Source organism: Osmerus eperlanus, chromosome 1 (assembly GCF_963692335.1).
Source record: "Osmerus eperlanus chromosome 1, fOsmEpe2.1, whole genome shotgun sequence".
Taxonomy (NCBI): Eukaryota; Metazoa; Chordata; class Actinopteri; order Osmeriformes; family Osmeridae; genus Osmerus; species Osmerus eperlanus.
The window spans coordinates 2774488-2783004 of record NC_085018.1 but is presented as its reverse complement, the minus strand read 5'-3'; positions in this window follow the sequence as shown (position 1 = coordinate 2783004).

Sequence of the window (8517 nt, the reverse complement as noted above, 5' to 3'; positions counted from 1 at the left end):
GCAGCACAGTATACACAGGGGCTAGAAGACAGGCATCACAGCATGACTCTGGAAGGAGCAACGAGGAGGACACCACGTTCATCTCGCTCCGCCAGCCCTCTTAGCCAGCATGCAGATTACGTAACACTGGATGAGTGGAATATCCATGAAGCACCTGCAGATCACAGTTACCAGCAGCGCCTGGTCCGTGCTGAGTCCAAGATGACAGCGCCACCAGGGATGGTACAACAGTTTTCTTCACCCTTACATAGGCCTTGGGAGGTCCCTGAACCTCCAAGGGCACAAGCAGTGCATCATAGCAGACCTATGGGGTTTTCACCTTATGAGCAGTCTGCACAGAGTCCTCATATTGATGGTGCTCCTTCCCTCAGTCAGCTTCCCTTGGTCACCGCTCAAGCTCCTCCTCGGCAATCTTACATGTTTCCTCCTTCAAAGCCTGTGTTTCAACAACCTCCTCAGAGTGGTAGTATGCCTTTTCACAGGCATTACTCTGCACCTCAGCCCTACATGCCGCAATCGTATGATCATCGCAGAGATGTGATTCCAGAGGTAGCACACAGAGCCTACGATCATCCTGCTGCTGCGCAGCCCGCAGACATGAGAGACCAGATCCTGATGGACTCCCTGAACAGGATGATGAGTGAGCTACAAGGCATTAAAGACCAAGCAAGATCAGCTATGCCTAGGAACCCCTACCCGCCTACTCCACATCCAGGTGAGCACTTCCACTACAGTCAGTTACCTACACAGCAGTCTCTTGGAAGAGACTATCACAATGCACCTGCCTCTGACAGTCAGCCTTACGGCAGTGTGTACCCACAGCAGTCTGGTTTCAGCCGGAACCCACAAGCAACCACTTCAGTGCCTCTGCGGTCAGCCAATCACACACAGGCATATATGCCATTACATCCTCATCCTCAGTATGATGCAAGTAGAACTGCATACGGTGCACCTGCACAGCAGCCACCAGCCTTTCTCAGAGAGAGAACCTATCGAGGTCCGATTCCAACCATACCAAACTTCTCTAACAGAGATCCGAGTGAGTTCACCCGTCTCAAGATTGCACTAGAAAACCTCCTACCTCCTGATGCCACAGAACTGTTCCGCTATCAGGTTCTTCTGGACCATCTTAAGCTAGACGAGGCTCGTCTTGTGGCTGATGCCTATCTGAATTCACCTACACCCTATTCAGACACCATGGCTGCCTTAACAGATAAGTTTGGTCAACCTCAGAAGCTAGCTATGAAGAAGATAGCCACCGTCATGAATGCTCCAGACATACGGCAGGGAGACTCACAAGCTTTCCAGAGATTTGCCCTACAAGTGCGTGCCCTGCAGGGGATGCTGCAGACCCTTGGGCATGAAGGTGAAGTGGAGCTCAGGTGTGGGTCGCACGTGGAACGGCTCTTGAGCAAACTCCCCTCGGACCTGCGATCAGAATTCCGTAGATGCATGTTTAGACGATGTGGAACAGGGTACAACCTGGTAGATTTCTCTGAATGGCTGCAATATGAAGCATGGTGCCAGGACAGCGAAGGCCAAGCTAGTATCAGAGACTCCAAGCCAGACAGGAAGAAGGAGCAGAAGCATGATTCTAGATCTTCTCGTCCAGCTACGGTGCTTCATGGTGCTGATGACACCTCTACCAAGCATTCAGCAGAGCCAGCAGCAAAGAAACCAGATAGCACAGGCAAGAAGAAAACATGGCAAGCTCACTGCCCATATTGTGAGAGTGAAGAGCACTTCTTGAGCCAGTGTGATCGCTTTAAGTCGTTTGATAAAGACCAGATCATACAGTGGATAAAGACCAATCGGCGCTGCTGGCGTTGTGGGAGATCGCATCAGGCAGCCGAGTGTAACCTGAAGAAGCCCTGCAGTAAGTGTCAAGGTAGACATCTCCTGATCCTGCATGATGTCAATGTCAAGCCTACCAGAGAAGGGTCCTGCCTTGTAAGCTCTGCTACAGAGACTCTGTACCTAGACAGACCATCAGAGTGTAGCCGAGTCCTCCTGAAAGTCGTTCGAGTCCTCATTCAGCATGGGAGCAAGACACTCGACACCTATGCAGTCTTAGATGATGGATCAGAACGCACAATGCTTCTGCCTGCAGCTGCACAGAAACTAGGACTTCGAGGGCCCTCAGAAAGTTTAGCCTTGCGGACCATTCGCCAAGATGTGCAAACATTGAGTGGCATGTCTGTCACCTTCAAAATCTCCTCCATCACCCAGCCTAGCAAAGCATTTGTGATTGATGATGCTTTCACTGCCAAACGCCTCAGCCTTGCTGATCACACGTATCCTGTGGCTACCCTCAAGTCGAAGTTCAGGCACCTCCAGGACATTCCACTGCAGTCCTTTGACAGAGTAAGCCCGATGCTGCTCATTGGGGCAGACCACCCTCACCTGATAACCCCTGTCGAACGAGTTCGTCTAGGAGCCCCAGGTGGCCCTGCAGCCATTAAGACCAGGCTTGGTTGGACACTCCAGGGTCCAGCTAGGCTAACAGAGTTGCAAGTATCGCCCCAGCAGTGTTTGTTCACTTCACTAAGTCCCTTGGAAGTTGAGCTGCAGAGGAATGTGGAGAAGCTTTGGCAACTAGACGTTTTGCCACTTAGAGGTGAGAAGCAGGTGACTCGCTCAAGAGAAGACCAACAAGTCATCGATCTACTGGATTCAAAGACCACCAGAGTTGAGATCAACGGCGTTCTCAGATATGCCACCCCATTGCTCCGTAAGAAGAACTTCCCTGTCTTCCATGCTCCCATGGAGGCTGCGATGCCACGGCTCAGAGGCTCAGAGAAACGCCTACTAAAGGACCCAGAGAGTTCAGCTGCTTATGAAGCAGAAATAGAGAAGTTAGAAGTGGCTGGTACTGTAAGAAGGTTACCGATGCAAGAGGCACAAGCAGGTGGTGAGAGCTGGTACATCCCCCACCACATGGTTCAACATAACGGTAAGAGACGGATTGTGTTCGATTGCTCCTTTCAGTACAAAGGCCTCAGCCTTAATGATTCTCTCCTGCCTGGTCCTACATTGAGCCCCTCCCTACTAGGAGTCCTTCTGCGGTTCAGAGAGCACAGTGTCGGCATTAGCGGTGACATCAAGGGCATGTTTCACCAGGTGCTGTTACTGCCTGAAGACAAGCCACTTCTTCGTTTCCTTTGGCGCAGCATGCGGAGGGAAGAAACACCGCAGGTGTATGAATGGCAAGTACTCCCGTTCGGGACCACATGCAGCCCATGTTGTGCTACCTACGCACTGCAGCGACATGTGTTCAACCACAGCGGGCCCAATAGTGAAGAGCGGCTTTCCATAGAGAGGGGTTTCTATGTAGACAACTGTTTACAGAGTTTGCCGTCTACCAGGGAAGCAAGGCAGTTGATCGACAGTCTAAGAGGCCTCTTGTCCTCCGGAGGCTTTGAAATCCGCCAGTGGGCCAGTAACTGGGCTGAAGTCATCAGTCACTTGCCTGCAGATGCCAGATCAGATAAGTTGGAGCTGTGGCTGGCCCATGACAAGACAGAAGCACATGAGTCAACGCTAGGGCTTAGCTGGCAATGTGATGCTGACACCTTCAGTTACAAGCACAGACCAGTCACCTATCAAGATATCACCATGCGCAACATCTACCGTGTGTTAGCTAGTCAGTATGACCCTCTTGGGTTTATCCTTCCTTACACCACACGGGCAAAGGTACTGGTCCAGCGGCTGTGGGAGAAGCAGAGGGACTGGGATGACCCCAATCTCCCTGAAGAGCTTCTGACAGCCTGGCGTACCTGGGAAACTGAGCTTGCATACCTGCCTCAGATACAGTTGCCTAGATGTTACACCTCAGCTGACATGGATCATCCAGACACCAAGAGAGACGTACACATCTTTTGTGATGCTTCTGAAAGGGCTTACGGATCAGTCGCCTACCTGCGGTCCGAAGATGCCAACGGAAAGATTCATGTGGCCTTCCTCCTTGCACGCTCCAGGGTTGCGCCTCGGAAACTACTTTCCATACCCCGGCTGGAGCTCTGTGCAGCAGTAACTGGAGCTCAGTTAGCAAAGCTGCTAAAGAATGAGCTCACCTTTGAGATCCGCCACCTGGTGCTTTGGAGTGATTCAACCACAGTCCTTACATGGCTACATTCTGAGTCATGTCGCTTTAAAGTATTTGTAGGCACCAGGGTAGCAGAAATACAAGAGCTCACTGACCTCCAGGCCTGGAGATACGTTGATTCTTCTAGGAATCCGGCAGATGACCTCACTAGAGGTAAAACCCTGCAAGAGCTTGTGAGGCCTAACAGATGGTGTCAAGGACCAGAATTCTTACAGTCATCTCCTGAAGAGTGGCCAATCCTTCATCCACCGAACCACTCTGTGTTAGAGGACACCACTGAACTCAAGCGTTCCGCCTTCTGTGGGCTAAGTACGACCTCCAACCCACAGGGAACAGATAGGCCTAGCTTTAAGACCTGGAAGGAGCTGGTGGATTCTCTTGCTCAGGAGCTTCATGGGGCGGCTAGCCTGTCTGGACAACCGCCTGCTAGTACATATCAGGCTGCAGAGATGCTGGCATTCAGGAATGTTCAGCAAGAGAGCTTTGCAGAGGATTACGAACAAATCAAGGCAGGTAAACCTGTGGCATCCAGTAGCCATCTCCTTTGCCTTTCACCTGAGTTTGACACAACCCATCAAGTCATTAGAGTGGGAGGAAGGCTTCGTAGAGTGGAGGGACTCGATCCAGCAGCTGTCCACCCTATCGTACTTGACCCTAGTCACCCTTCCACAAGGTTGCTCATCCAGGAGTACGATGCCAAGTTGTGCCACCCTGGACCTGAACGAGTATTTGCAGAATTGAGGCGCTTGGTGTGGATCCTAAGAGGCCGAGAGGCAGTTAAGCGTCACCAGCGCGGATGCGTTGAGTGTTGCCGATGGAGATCCAAACCAGCAGGCCAGAAGATGGCTGACCTGCCAACGCCCCGGCTCAGATTGTTTAAACCAGCGTTTTATTCCTGTGGCATTGATTGCTTTGGGCCCCTCCTGGTCAAGTTGGGCCGAAGGACAGAAAAGAGGTGGGGTATAATCTTTAAGTGTCTCACCACAAGAGCTGTACACTTGGAGGTGTTGTCATCCATCGACCTTGACTCCTTCTTGATGGCTCTTCGGAGGTTTATAGCTCGTCGAGGCAAACCAGCAGAGTTATACTCAGATCAGGGAACCAACTTCCGTGGGGGTGAGAAGGAGTTGAAGGAGGCCTTTACCAACTTAGGACCTGACCTCCAGCGGCAGCTGGCTCCTCAGCAGATATCATTCCATTTTAATCCTCCTGCTGCTCCCCACTTTGGTGGTGCATGGGAGCGAGAAATCCGCTCAGTTAAGGCTGCCTTACACCCCACCCTTGGCTCCCAGACTGTGAGTGAAGAGGTTCTCAGGACTGTCCTCATTGAAATTGAGTCCATACTCAATTCCAAACCCCTCGGCTATGTTTCAGCCAATGTTGCCGATTTAGATCCAGTTACACCTAATTACTTGTTGATGGGGCGGCCTGACAGCTCCCTGCCTCAAGTGGTTTACCCACAATCAGAGCTCCTTGGACGTCGGAGGTGGAGACATTCTCAGGTGCTTGCAGACAGGTTCTGGACTGCTTTCGTGAAGCATTACTTACCTGGCCAGCAGATGAGAGGTAAATGGAAAACTTCTGCTCCTGACCTCACAGTTGGATCCGTGGTCATGATGGTGGATCCTCAGTTACCCCGGTCTCTCTGGCAGATCGGAAAGGTGGTGAAAGTGTTTCCAGGTCCCGATAACCATGTGAGGACAGCGGAGGTACAGATGAAGGACAGAGTGTACACCAGGCCCATTGTTCGTCTCATCGTTCTACCGGAGATCCCTGATGATGAAGCCAGTGGACCATGATTGCAGCTGGATGACTGCTGGCCTTTTCCAAGAGCACATTTGACATCAAATGTGGGGGCGGCTGTGTTAGAAAGGCCAGAGACGTTAGCAAATTGCGCATGCGCAGAGATCTGTTCCTCAGCACATCTCGTGATTTGGTCAGTTCGCGGCAAAACACCACAAGAGACTGCACGGTGTTAGTTTCATTATGCCTATTCAGTTTACCAGTAAAAGTAATTACTGTTTCACATTCCTGTCAGACATGTTTGTGCGTCACTGACGAACTACCACAAACAGAAACAGAAATACAAAGATAAAGATCCTTGAGTTACACTGAATATGCCTGAGTCCTGTGTATTGCTGTGCTGCCTACATTAGCCACCCATATCCCCAATCCCATAAGACTGCATTCCGACTCCAGAGGTGTTCTTACAGACACACCAGGGCGGCATCACCATACCGGAACCATCAACCTATACAGTCCTTTATTCAGTTAGTCAGTTTTACAGTATTATTAGATCATGGTAAAAAGGTGCTCCTTTAGGTACCCTTGTAAGTTTAAAACAGGACCTTTGTGATCCTTTATACATGTATTATTAACCTCAGCGAAGTTGGACTGAAGGTGCTTCTATGGAGATCTTAGGTGTTGAGTCAGCTGGAGCTTTGTTTAGTGTATGACTACTAAGAATACGCTTGATTTATCTCACCTTGCAGGCAGTGGCTGCACTTGCGGGGGCATCCATTAGCCCGGAATGGTGATTTGAGCACAAAATTCACACTTCCACCCAGGGTTGTCGGTAATAGGTTCTCGCCTTGGTAACCAGCTCACCTCACAGCGCACACCTTCACAATGGAACACGTCAGAGAAGCTTGAGAACACAATACAGCGCAGCCCCCCGTGCCCGCCAACGCCGCGGATATGTAGAGTCGGGCCTTCTGTCCTCTACTGACAGATGTCTGGATAGGGGAGGGCTGGGCTGCGTGTGCCGGGCCAGGCTGGGGAGCTGACATCAGCAGACTACAGAGGCTAGCGGGGGGGACTGGCTAACTAGCAGGTTGATCTGCTAGTTCACACTTAAAAACCATGTCGTGCCCCAGAGTCTCCTCCTCTCTCTACACAGCCCTAATATATGGATCTGTGGGGCGGGGCGGGGCGGGGTGGTGGGGGGGGGGGGGGGTGAAGGAGAACAAAAGACCCTCCCTTGCCTCCATCTCTCTCTCTCTCTCTCTGGTTTTTCTGCAGATGTAGCACATTCCCTTCATCTGGCGGGTTTGTGTGAGAGGAAACATGAAAGGGCAGACACACACCATTAGCGTAACCTCTGTAGGAACAGACGTCAGACAGGGCGAGGCTGACCTCCATCTTGTCCCGCTGCACCCGTCCAGGAGGAACAACTGACCCCACAAGGAAGTCCTCCGCCCACGATAAAGACTTCATCTTATTGGCTGGCTGTCGTGTCAGGGCAGGGCCGAATGGATAGATTAATAGATTCCGCAAACGGAAGATGAATATAAGTGTGTGTGTGTTTTAGATCCAGCAGAGTGAATGGACAATGGGTGACCTGTTTTACAAGGTTCTTCCTCCTTCCTTCTTAATTAAAATAAAATAAAAGTGTGTTTGTGTGTGTGTGTGTGTCCATGCGTGTGCATCACTGTCACAGCAAGACTCTGACATTCCCATGCACGACACGTCCCGGGGCAATCGCCACGGCGATTCACCCTCCACTCGGTTGCCGTGACGACTGAGATGGTGTGTGTGTGTGTTCATACTAGGAGCCTTGTTATTGAGGTGCACCCTATATGCACCGCCCGCACACACAAACACACACTTACACCCTTCTCCGCACACACACGCCACCCCCCCACACACACACACTACCCCCCCCCCCCCCCCTCCTCCCTCCATCCTCACACAAAATCGCTTTACCCATGATTGACATCAGCACACAGAAGTCTATACGGCACATTCTGTGGTTCCTCTTATCTTATCTTTTATCTTCTAGCACGTTCTTGAAGACGTTCTCTCAATGAAGGACTAATTATAGATTTGGCTCTCAGAACTGGACTCTCAGTAAAACCTGAGCGGGGAGTCGAGATATTTACTCCCAGGTTCCATCCCTTGCATTTAACTGTGCAAGGCACTATTGTCTTGTGGTTTGTTGCTGAAATTGCATTTAATTGATTATAATTTCAGCATAATTCGTTTTTATCAGAGACTTTCACTTTTGGTGGCAGAATGGCAATTTGAAAGCTGAATAACATTAGGCACTTACTTAGAATGCTTAATAGTCTGGATGAAGCCTTAATATAGTTCTTATTAAACTTTGAATTACTAGCTGGAGAGGCTTGGGCTGTATTGTAATTGGAGGCGCCTTGGAGGAGCCCACAGTGAGGGCCAGAGACGGAAAAGAGGCAGAATCGAGTCAGAGGGAGATTACGGCTTTAATAGGAATCTCAACCTCATTCTGAGCTGATGTCTCTTGTCTTTGGTCTGGCTGTGCGGAGGATTGCATTCATCAAGAGTTGGCTCGACCCTTAATAGATGTTGGAGATCAGCTATGGATGAATTTGGATGTGGGGAGTGAACGGACAACCACCCCCCCCCCCCCATTCCCCTTCCATTCTCTATGTACC